The sequence below is a fragment of the Ctenopharyngodon idella genome, chromosome 3 (genome assembly GCF_019924925.1).
Source record: "Ctenopharyngodon idella isolate HZGC_01 chromosome 3, HZGC01, whole genome shotgun sequence".
Classification (NCBI taxonomy): domain Eukaryota; kingdom Metazoa; phylum Chordata; class Actinopteri; order Cypriniformes; family Xenocyprididae; genus Ctenopharyngodon; species Ctenopharyngodon idella.
Window position 1 is genome coordinate 26,142,233 of NC_067222.1, and position 12,198 is coordinate 26,154,430.

The 12,198-nt window shown below is 39.4% G+C and overlaps 1 protein-coding gene across 1 annotated transcript in view; it reads right to left on the bottom strand.

Moving 5' to 3' along the window:
- Positions 1 to 12,198, bottom strand: part of xylt1 (xylosyltransferase I) — a 67,523-nt gene that overhangs the window by 35,531 nt on the left and 19,794 nt on the right.

A 12,198-nucleotide genomic window follows, 5' to 3' on the forward strand; every position in this document is an offset into this window, starting at 1 on the left:
TGATTTTTTTTTTTGGATGAACAATAATGTTCTCTTTAACCACACAGTAATTCACTGTGAGCATGACCTCGTATGGGTCATTTCTGATATTTTGCAGTTTCCTGCAAGTGTCACTGTTGATGATATATTCCACTAGCAACGGTGTGTGCAACAGGAAGGAGGTTGCAGCCATGACCCGAGCGCTGATCTGATTGCAGGAGACGTCTCTGTAGCTGTGAAAGCTTTAGGAGAGGATATGATCTCTGACATGACAGGATGAATATCTACATGGTGTTTTGCAAATAAATGCACTATTTATTTGGTAATCATATTAGCAATCCATTTGCCAATTTCAGCTTGAACATACAAGTTAAATGCTCAGTCTTACACTGAGAATAAAGATGTCGATTATAAATATTAAACCTTTCACATAACGGCTATACATAAACAATACACTACCATTGAAAAGATAATTTTTCTTTGAAAGAAATTATTTTTATTCTGCAAGCATGCATTAAACTGACCAAACGCGTGATTGGTTCTTTTAACTCTAAGAAGGGACTACATAAAGGTCAATAAATCATATTGAGTGTTTGGATATCTCTGCCTTATATAACTTGTGACAACCACCATTTCGACATTACAACCACTTTGACATGTTCTCGCTAACTTCTCCACGCATCACGTCCCCTGACTCCTACGCCCCTGTCAACTGCTCTTACTTTTCCCCCTCAACTCGTTCTGTCCACTTATTACTGCGCCAGTCTTAAAGTACACATAACAGTAGACAGCCAGAGAGATATTAATAAGAGGAAATGGAAACAAACAAACAGAGAAAATCAAAGAGAAGGAGATGAGGACAGGAAGTAAGACTAGGCACGGCTGCAACTCTCATTTCCTAACCGTTATGGTGCAATTTGTCTACAGAGCATTTATTAAAGCTTGTTGGTGAGCTTGCAGAGTGTATTATTTGTGAAGGAAAACTTTCAAAGACAAATCTCTGTCGCGTCACCCGCACTTTGGCCCTCTAAAGGCTGCAGTTTAGAGCCGACTCCACTCCTGTCTGCTGCTTCTCCTCCTCCAGGAGCTTTCAGGAGGAAATTACAGTGCCCCGGATTAATAGCCTGAGCAACCACAGGAGGTAAGTTAGGCTGCTGGAGAGAAGACTATCGATCGCTTGCAAAAATCTGTCATTTCCCAAGGTGCTCTGGGAGCCCTGCTCTGCACCGCTGAGCACCTTGGCAGTCGCAGACCTTCTGTATTCTCTCTCAAGGGGAGGAGGCTCCCCTCTCTCTTGCATCATCCATCAGAGGAAGGGTGGGAGTCGCACACTCGTTTATCAAGCACACTTTTATCTGGCTCTTCTTCTGCCTCTCTGATGGCAAAGAACATCACGGGCCCCACACACACACACACACACACACACACACACACTAGAACTGGGCGGTATGGCGGTATATATCGTAGAAATGTGTCAGCTGGCAGAGATTCTGCTATATCGTCAACTCCGACACACCATTTACAAAATCTAAGAAGAAAACAAAGTGTGCCACACTTTTTACTTTTTGCATTTCTAGTGAATAAGAGCAATTTAGTTTTAGTTTCTGGTGTAACTGTGGGTATATGTGATTGCTGATATAAACGACATGCCTGCAGTCATTGGCATGGTGGTGAGGAATGCTCCAAGACTGGAATGCTGCTTTGCCTGTTCTCTCAATGCCTCACGTCAGAGACTGTTTGACAACTATAGTTATATGTAACTGTACACCTTAATGGTCTAAATGAATGAATAAGGTTTGAGGGAGAGTGCACACATGAAACTTAAAACCAAACAACACTCCCTTAATCTGCCCTGATTGTCTTCCAACTTCACAGTCCAGCAGCTAATACGTGGATACTGTGGGAATAATAAAATATTATTTATGAAAAACGCTCTGATCCAGGCTGACTCCATTAATAACACAAATCCAGCCAAGAACATAGTTTCTTAAAGAATCTTAAAGAACAAAATAATGATATAAAGAAAAATGAATAGGAAAAAGTAACCTCTTTTGCACTGTGACAATATTTTCATGACAATCATGACAATTTCAAATGACATACACCCAAAGTCCAGCCAAGCACACTTGCTGGCTAGATTTGAGATCTGGACATATTTTTGTGAGATTTATCTCAAGTCACCTTTATTTATATAGCGCATTATACAAGATAGATTGTTTCAAAGCAGCTTCACAGTAATAAACAGAAAAACAAAATTCAATGACGCAGACTTCAAAGGTCATTAAACCTGTCACTTTTTGTATTTAAGAGACAGTCGAATTTAAACAATTAAAGTATTCATTTTTTAACAATAAATTATTAATAGTTTAAACCGGAAGTTTAATAAATTTAACACTATAAAAGATTTTGACAAACCTCTAACCCAAAATCTAAACAAAAATCTAAATTTTGTAAATCTTATAACTCCATTGGCATTTTTATTATGAATTATAATGATATTTTGTTATGTTTTGTTTTGATATTTATCTTGTTATCTCTAAAATATTTTATCGGGTAGAAATTGTGAGTAAAATATTTTCAAAAATCCTTTTCTTTAATCATTATCTAGTAAATCTTGAAAAACTGGAAAAGTCATGGGACCTTTGAATATTGTTGTGGACAATGAGGTGGCACTGGAGTCAAAAAGATTGAGAACCACACCTACTACTAAAAATTAAAGATCTATTCAAATTCAACACACATACCCACCCATACACACACACAAATGTTGACAATGGTCCTCCATAAATCCTGCAAGTTATGTAGTAGCACTAGCACCTAAGTGCAGGAGATGAATCGTCTGGATGCATAAGGGTGAATCGCATCTCAGAGGAGCTTGTTGGACTAACAGCAATTGGGACTGAATGGAAACACTGTTAGTCAACTATTAGCAGAGTCATAAATACTTCAGTCCTCTGTGAAGCTGACGCAAAAGGACGTCAGAAAACATTACATGACTCAGCTTAAGGCTACAGAATCTGAGCTTTGACAGTGAGCAAGGCTTACAGAAGAGGAAAAATGCATGGGGAACGGATGTGTGAGCTGGTGCACATATGGATGCAGACATGAAAAGTGCATTCATGCAATGAAACTATGCGACTATGACTCAAGACAGTGGGCCAAGAACTAAAGCATCACTTTCCATGAATAATCTCATAGCCTCTAACCAAACATAACATCTCACTCCAACAAACTGATAACAAATTTGCTAATGCAATAAACTTGCTTTGCTAATAAAGCTTTTGTACTGGGAAATGCAGGCCGCAAATCCAAAAGTCACTACTCATGCTATTTCTGACCATATGTAACACCTCAGTTTGCTTCTCCCAGCAGAAGGTCAGCAAAGTTTGCCTCACCCAGTGCCCCAGGGCTGCAAGGGTCACCTTCCTAGAGGCTGCCCTCCCCCTGACCTCTCTGCCTGGGTGGCTGCGCAGGGTCAGTGCAGGATGAGTCACAGAAAGCTCCAGCAGGATGGGGGTGGGGGTGGAGACGGTCACATGTGCAGACTAGACACAGAAGGTGAGCTTGCAAGCTGGTTATAGTATGCGGGACGGGCGCTGAAATCCAACTCTGACCTTTCCTACACCACAGAGAGCAGCTCCATCAATCACCGTGACTGTCTACAAGCTACTCAATCAAACTGAACCGATGGCAGCGATCCACATCGAATCCTCATTCACAGAGTGTGTGTCTGAATCTTAATAAAAACAGCCACAGTTGACCTGCTCGTAAAGGTCAAACTGTGGACAAGTACAAAAGAACACTAGGGCTATGTTTGGCATAGTGTTGTCAAAAATATTTCTATTTCGATATGTATTGATACTGAAACGGTTCAAATACTCCCTTTCTGCAGTATCGATACACTGATACCAGCTGCATGTTCTCTGTCTCTTTCTTCTCTCTGACAGCGAATTGACACACACCCGCCTCCTCTCATTCACTTCATTTGCTCCAACTGAATAGTGCTTGTATTGCACAAAATTTTAGCCAGTCCCACAGGTTTTGCGCTCACACCGTTTATCTATATAAGTGGCGCTCTCATCAAGCCACCTATCAAACAGCTCGCGAGTACCAAATTAACTTCTTTTTCATGGTTTATCGCGCTTAAACAGTCAAATGCATACAAAATTAGGTTAAAATGCCCATCTTGCTGAGTATTCAGGTAAATACAGTCAGTTTTGGAACATAAATAGAGAAAACACATGTTGTGAAACAGTATATTGGATCCATGCATAAGCTCTTAAAGTGACAGCTGCCTAATAAACCAGCTGCTGTTTGTCATGGTAATCAGTGAACAAAAGACAAAGAGAAAAATCACTCGCTGTTCTTGACTGAATAATTTTTGTACCTTTAATTGTAAGCATTAATCTGTATTTAATTTATGTAGTGAAAACTATGCAGTGTTGTTTTACATTTGATTACTTTCATTTCTGTAGTATTTCGTACCTGAATACAATTCAACTTCATATTCCATTTCAACATCCTGTGGGGTGTGGCCAATACAATTTAAATTTAAATTTTTCTACATTGAATTTTGCCCAACCCTGGTCATTATGAATTCAAAAAATCTGCATATTGTGCACAGTATTCAAGCTATTTATACAGGAACTATAAAGAAAATAAAATAATTCCAAACTAAGCAGTGGATGCCGTTCAATGGCATCATCCAAAATTTCTACCATACTCTCAGGGTGTTTATATCTTGCTGCCATCACCTTGTGCTTTCATCCTGGAGATGGAGGCCAAGCTAAACCAAACTGAATTAAAATTGATTTGGATATTAGGCAGATTGAGTGAAAATTGCCTATGGGCTTTCATCACCTCTGCAAACAGAACAGTTGTTCCCAACAATGAGGAAGACACAGAGGACAGGCAGAGAGAAACAACATGATGCATAACCTGACCTTTCTTTCAAACGGCAAAAACCACAGAGGAAGTCTTTCACTGTTCGTCAAGCCAAACAAGCAGTCCAACATGCATGCAACCACACTTACGAAAACATAACCAGTACAGTACAGTATTCGCATGCCTAGAGACATCGCTCTGCCTTCTTTCTCTCACATACGGTTTCGCTCTGAGCAGTGTTCCTATCCTGTGTGATTCAGTCTAATGAAGGGGCTGGTCCCCTAGTCATTCTTGCTCGCAGCTCTTAGTGGGCTACTGGGAAAAATAGTGAAAAGCGCTTCCACTAGAGATGACAAATAAGCCCAGCTCAGCCCCCCAGGCAGAGAAGAGCAGGTCTGCATGAGACACTCAGCGGACTGTCAGAGCTACAACACCTTCTACAAGACCAACATGAGTCAAAGAGGTGCCGCAAAACCAGAACAAGGATATTACATTAGAGAAGATAGTTTATCTTGGAAACCAAGCAGACAAGGCAGAAAGAAAATGTTTAGAAGAAAAGAAAAATATAGAGAAAAGGCAATAGGAAAAAAGAAAATTAAGACACCAAAGGTGGTAAATGGCCACAAGAGGAAGAGAAAAACTTCTGTGGTTTATGGCCAATTAAGACTTGAAACATGTGCAGGCAAAAAAAAAAAAAAAAAAAAAAAAACCCTAAGTTTGCATCATTTCATTTCGAGAATCTGACATTTTTCAGAGTACTGAACAGGATGTTCAGTACGGAAAAGTATAAATACATCGCAATTATTTGAATCGAGAACAGTGGCCATTACAAATTATAATGAAGCCAGATCAAATGCGAGTTTGCTGAAATAGTGCCCATCTATATATTTCTCTGTTGGTTAACATTATCCAATTACCCATACTTCAAAGAAAGAGTAAGTTATTACAGTTGGATTAAAGGACAAAACATTGCTATTTGGAAAAATGTGCACGATCAAACAATCACAATATGACCAGGAGCACGCATATCCATTGCATTTCCACAAATTTAAAGTCTGTAATCTAGAATCACTTAGTTACTTTCCACTATGCACACCCAAAAACACTGATAAAACCATTTAGAGTCCTGACAAACATTCATGATGGATGAGAAATGTAACCGGCTCAAAACGGTCTTTGATAACTAGCTACGAGACATGATCACGGGACTTCAAACTTCAATGTTTATGAAAGCTTCTGAACTTGAAAGCGCATAGCTTTCTTTTTCAACATGTAAGGATAGAGGCCATCATCAGTCCTTGATCACGACCTGCCACAACATGACTGATCATTTGTAGCACAAATCTACCTAACTATACTGAAAAATCATAGAAAAGCACCCTGACCTACTTTTTACTATGCGTGCTGTATTAAACCTACTAATTGATAAAAATTATCCTTATTTTAGGGTTTATTATGATAAAGAGCTAGAGAAAATGCTCAATTTGAGATAGAGAAATGCTGTTTGGTGCTTTATCACTGACAATAATATGTTTAGTTTAAAAGCGTTGTATCTGCTTTTAGCTCTGATACATGCTTACAGACTTCACCATTAACAGATTAACAGAACTAATAAAAGGGCACAAGCTCTAATTGTTTGAGCATTAACGACAGTGCCTCAAGCATGAAGATTTACATTTGAACCCCTATCTGGTGTGTGATTTGTGCACAAAGCTGGTAAGCTGTGCTGGACTAAGCTCAGAATCATCAGTTTTGGACTCTCTGTGAAGAGCGCTGAGATTCCCCATAAGCCTCTGCTTGAGGCGCTTTGTGGCGTTTTTCCTATTGAACGCAGCCCCAAGCTTGCTGAGCACCTGTTGGCATGAGGCCTGATTGGCATCATCCTCTTCCCTCTGAAGTGCAGGGCCCACAGCTCTCACCAGTGCAAATGAGCAAACATTAAGCCAGGCTTAGCCTGCTGCTTTAAGGTTTAAGGCCTCGGCTTTTGTATCAAGTGGTCAACAGTAATCCATTATGGTAGGGATTTCTGGCACTGTCTCAGAAAATGCTTTCCTAAGTCTGAGGGATATGGAGTCGTGCAGCTCAACTAGTGAAAGCTGGCCTGTTTAAGAAGGTTTCCAGTTGCCAACCCCACATCTCATCAGTCTTGCACATTCTGTTCTTCTTTATCAGGGTTGAGCAAAATTCAAAAGTGAAGAAATGGCTCCATTTGAACTGAATAAAACTGGCACAGCTCACAGGAAGTTGGGATGGTTCACTCAAAAATAATTTACTCACCCTTGTATCATTGCAAACCTGTATGCTTTTCTTTCTTTCTTCTGCGTAACACAGAAAAACATGTTTTGATGAAGCCCATTGACAATGTATGGACAAAAACACTAAGACAAGACACTAAGACATTTCAAATTTTCTTTTGAAAGAAAGAAAGGTATACAAGTTAAGAATGACATGGTGACTTAAGGGATCTATCTATCCAGCCAACTTTAACATTTAAAAGTCTGTCTTGATAATTTTGCTTTTCTAGGTAAAAAATGACAGTTTTAAGAATTTCTTTGAATTTAAATTCATTGTAATTCTGCATCCTAACATGTAAATTCGAATTACAATTTTGCCTGAATTCAAATTTTGTTCAAATTCAGGAATTGAATTAGAATTTAAAATTCAGTTCTGAATGGCGCACAACCCGGTTACACAAAACATTCTTTTAAGAATAATAATAGCTGCTTTTCTTTTCTTATTTTTTAATTTAAGAATAGTTAATATTTTGTATTACCAAAAACCTGTTATTTTCTTCTTAAGGAAAAAAAAAAAAAAAAAAAAAAAAATATTTATGAACTTCTTAAGAATATTTAAAAAAAAAATTGCACTTAGGAACATTCTTACATATTTCTTAGAATTTATCTTAAGAAATTCCTTAAGAAAATCTTTCTTAAAGGGATCCTTGATTATGATTTCACTTTTTTAATTTAGTTCATGTGTAATGTTGCTGTTAGAGTACAAACAACATCTGCAAAGTTCCGATGCTCAAAGTTCAATGCAAAGGGAGATATTTTCTTTTATAGAAATCACTTTTTTAAGGACTACAACAAATAGCTGGTTGGGACTACAATGAGCTTCTTCCCCAAAATTTACATAAATCCCGTCCCCGAGAACACGCAACAAAGGGGGTGAGGCCATGTTGGGCTGCTTTAGAGAAGAGGAAGAGTTGTTGTAGTAGAGTGTTGTTACCATGCCGTAATTTTACGCCGGACTGCTTCACAAACGAGGGTCAATTCAACGCTGGATTTGCACAAAAGATTAACATGACGACACATGCTAGTGGATGAGCTCAATCAACTCCACAGCAACTACATAAATTTACCCACTAACCGTTCAGAAATGTCCAGTTGCATTGTAAAAGTTGTAGTCTCTCCATCAGTGTCCGACTCCGATTTGAACAATGTAAGGCTGAACACCGTTACTGACAATCCTCATTTTGGCAGCGTGAGATTCTCTAGCTTTGTTGTTGTTGAGCAACCGAAGCGTGAGCTGTTAAAGCTCCACCCTCTTCTGGAAAGGGGGCCGGGAGCAGCAGCTCATTTGCATTTAAAGGGACACACACAAAAACTAACCTATGTGTTTTTGCTCACACCCAAATAGGGGCAAATTTAACAAGCTATAATAAATGATCTGTGGTGTATTTTGAGCTGAAACTTCACAGACACATTCTGGGGACACCAGAGACTTATATTACATCATGTAAAAGCGGCATTATAGGTTCCCTTTAAATCTGGCTCCTGACCTGTTTCAGAGAGCAATTTCACCCAATCACATTCCACGCATGTTCTTTAGTTAAACCCGTTACATCAAAACAAACAAACTACCACCTTTCCGTCGACAGGAAACCTTTGTTAATGAGGGGGGTAAAGCCTTGTAGGCAGAGTGTTTAAAGAGGCATACAAATGAGGCAGCGCAGCAATTAGACAGAATCCACAATGGATGCGGCCACTCTCGGCTAAGGATTTCTTAATGAATGCTCAAGGTGCTGCTTGTGAGACAGATTGCTCGACATGTGGCCTCCTCGCATAAGAAGTGGTCTGGGACTCGGGCCCCAATGCCTTTACATAACCACCCCTTTCAGCCAGGAAGCGTGGGAGAACTACAGCTTTGTGTGGGCGACAGGACCGCGGGGCGTGCGTGTAAAAAGCAGGTCTGTGTAGGAAGACCCACTGCTCGTTCATTCCGCTTGTGTAAACAGGCTGAAACCCACCATGCTCAGAAATACCTTTCCACGAACCAGGACCGAGAACAGCCCCACCCTGGCTCGGGTCCTTCGGTTCTCTCTGCCACACGCACCACCAACAGCACACTGAAATGGGGTGTATTTTGGGCTAATCTCTTCTCTGATTGCTAATAGTAAGGTATGGAACAAGCCAGATTTGGACATAATGACAGCAGCAAGGTCAGCGCAAAAGGCGGTTTTCCAGGCCTGTTATTTGGGAGGCATCAACCAATGGAGAACTAAAACATCCAGGCTCCTCTCTGTGGCCCATGTGGAGGAATAAGAACATCAAACAGACTCCCAAAAGTGGACTGGCAGAACTCGTCTGGGGTCAGTCTTCCCCTGCTTTGCTTTTACAACAAATGTCGGTGCCATGCTAACACCCCTAAACTCTGCAGATGTAGAGTTTGGCTCAATCAGGTTATACACACATGGGACTTGACGGATGGCTTCTCTGCCAGCACGGTCCAGTCGTGCACAAGCATATGGAGTATCAATACACAATCTGTAACAGAAAACCTGAGAAGCACCGAACCGTTAATTGGCATACCATTCCATCCTTGCCATCCTGATTTCAAAGGCTCTGGCCAACGGCACAACTCAGCAGGTCTCAATTTAACTTTTTGGTAATGCATTAGCACGCGGATCCACAATGAAAGGGCCCTTTTGTCTGAATACAACGATCAAACTGCATTACTTTACATAGTTAGCAAATGAATTACATTTTTATCAGCTGGTAACAGCAATCCGGTCCTTTTCTTTAATAGTTACTAATCTGAAGAAAACCAGCATGTGGGAAACTACAGTACCTTGTAAAATCTAATTACACAACAATTGCAGTCATTGTGTTGATTACATAAAAAGTATGTTTCTATACAAATCATTCAAACAAACCATTTCCTAATTATCCCCCATTAAGAGCTATGTTATAAAACTGTGCATTGATACAAAACAAGCAGACAAATAGTAAAAATAACCAAACTGAAAGCCATATTATAATTAGAAGCTGTTGCAACTCATGCAAAAGGGAGCAGAAGGTACATCCAAATTTCTCTGCTGCTTTGCTACAAGTCACTGTAGGCCTATATCTAAAAATATTTAATGACGATTATAGACTAGATGTGTGAGGAGGGAACCAATTTAGACAAACACTGGCAACACGCACGCTACATCATTTATCTGAGTGTGACGCAGAGTAGATGTTGATACGAGAAAATCAATGGCGAGAATAGTGATGCAACAGTCCTGTTCAGCATCGGGGTGCCCTTTCACGGACAGCAGAACACTGCAACTGCATTCAATGCCAGCAGACACTCAAAAAAAACGCTTTCCTTCTGTTCATGACTCAGTACTTTTGCTGTTCTCTCTGCTCTGCTGCTACAGCAAAACAAAACATGCTGTTTGAATATTCACACATCATTTCTATACACACCTTTCCATCCGATTGAGAGTTCTGAGGTCAGTTGTTTGTCTGAAGCAAAGACATTTTTCTTCTTTTTTGGTTAGATAGCTCTATACCTCAGAGCTCTATAAATCTGCAAAAATGCCCTGAATAATTACTGATTACCTCTCCTATCCATCTCCTTTAACAGATCTCATTTACATCCATCCATCATGGCGCAGTTCCATCAGATCATATCCAATTCCGATATTAACCCATGGCTGTTGTCCATGCATTAATGTGCCCCTCTGATTGGAAACCAAATAACAATATTATCCACATCTGACGTCCCAGTTCTGCATTAAATCCAAGCTCAGCTTGGCATTTGCTTAATTTATCTCTTTCAGGTCTCAGCAGTTTAATTCTCAGTATTCCCCCAAGAAGCCAACTACCTCTTGGCATTCTGTCCTTGTAAGTAAAAAAATGTTCTTGTGACCTACCTGATTAAAAAAAAATGTTAAAAAGTCTTTTATGCTCACCAAAGCTACATTTGTTTGATCAAAAATACAGTAAAACGGTATAATATTATTATAGTTTAAAATAACTTTTCTATTTTAATATATTTTAAAATGCAATTTATTTCTGTGATGGCAAAGGTGATTTTTCAGCATCATTACTCCAGTCTTCAATGTCACGTGATCCTTCAGAAATCATTCTAATATGATGATTTGGTGTTTAAGAAAAATTTATTATCATCAATGCTGAAAACAGCTGTGCTGCTTAATATTTTTGTGGAAACCGTGATACAATTTATTTCAGGATTCCTTGATGAATAGAAAGTTCAAAAGAACAGCAGTTGTTATATAAATCTTTTGTAACATTGTTACTGTCACTTTTGATCAATTTAATGCATCCTAGCTAAATAAAAGTATTAATTTCTTTCAATAAAACAAACTTAATCATATCTAAGCGTGCATTCTTTGCGAATGGGTGTCATTCATTTGAAGTGGATACAACACAACTTTTACAAACAAAAAAGTGATCTAATTGAACAGTACCACTGTATACCCTGTAATTTGCACACTGTTTCAACAACATGGCCCAACCTGGTACCCAAGTTTTGTTTGTTCTGACTTCCAGACTCTTTACACATAGGCCTATCTGTTCTGCCCAGCCAGAAATGTATAATAGTAGAAGGTAGCTGCAGGCTCCGATATAAACCTGCCCACCACTTGCCCACGCGCAACCAACTTTCCAACATTCTACCAAGTACAGCTAACCCTGATCTCTAACACCTTCGGCCTGAGACCGGCTTAACCATGCACTGTAATATGCATATGCAAATGTTGTTTTGCATGCTAGTATCCCCACCTGACATTTTGGGATAGTTCACCCAAAAATGAAAATTCTGTCATCATTTATTCATCCTCAAGTTGTTCCAAACCTGTATAAATTTCTTTGTTCTGCTGAACACAAAAGAAGATATTTTGAGGAATATGGGTAACCAAGCAGTTGATGGACCCACTGATTTCCATAGTATGGAAAAAAGATACTATGGAAATCAATGGGTTCCGTCAACTGTTTGGTTACCAACATCGTTCACAATATCTTCTTTTGTGTTCAGCAGAAGAAAGAAATTCATTACAGGTTTGGAACAACTTGAGGGTGAGTAAATAATGACAGAATTTTCATT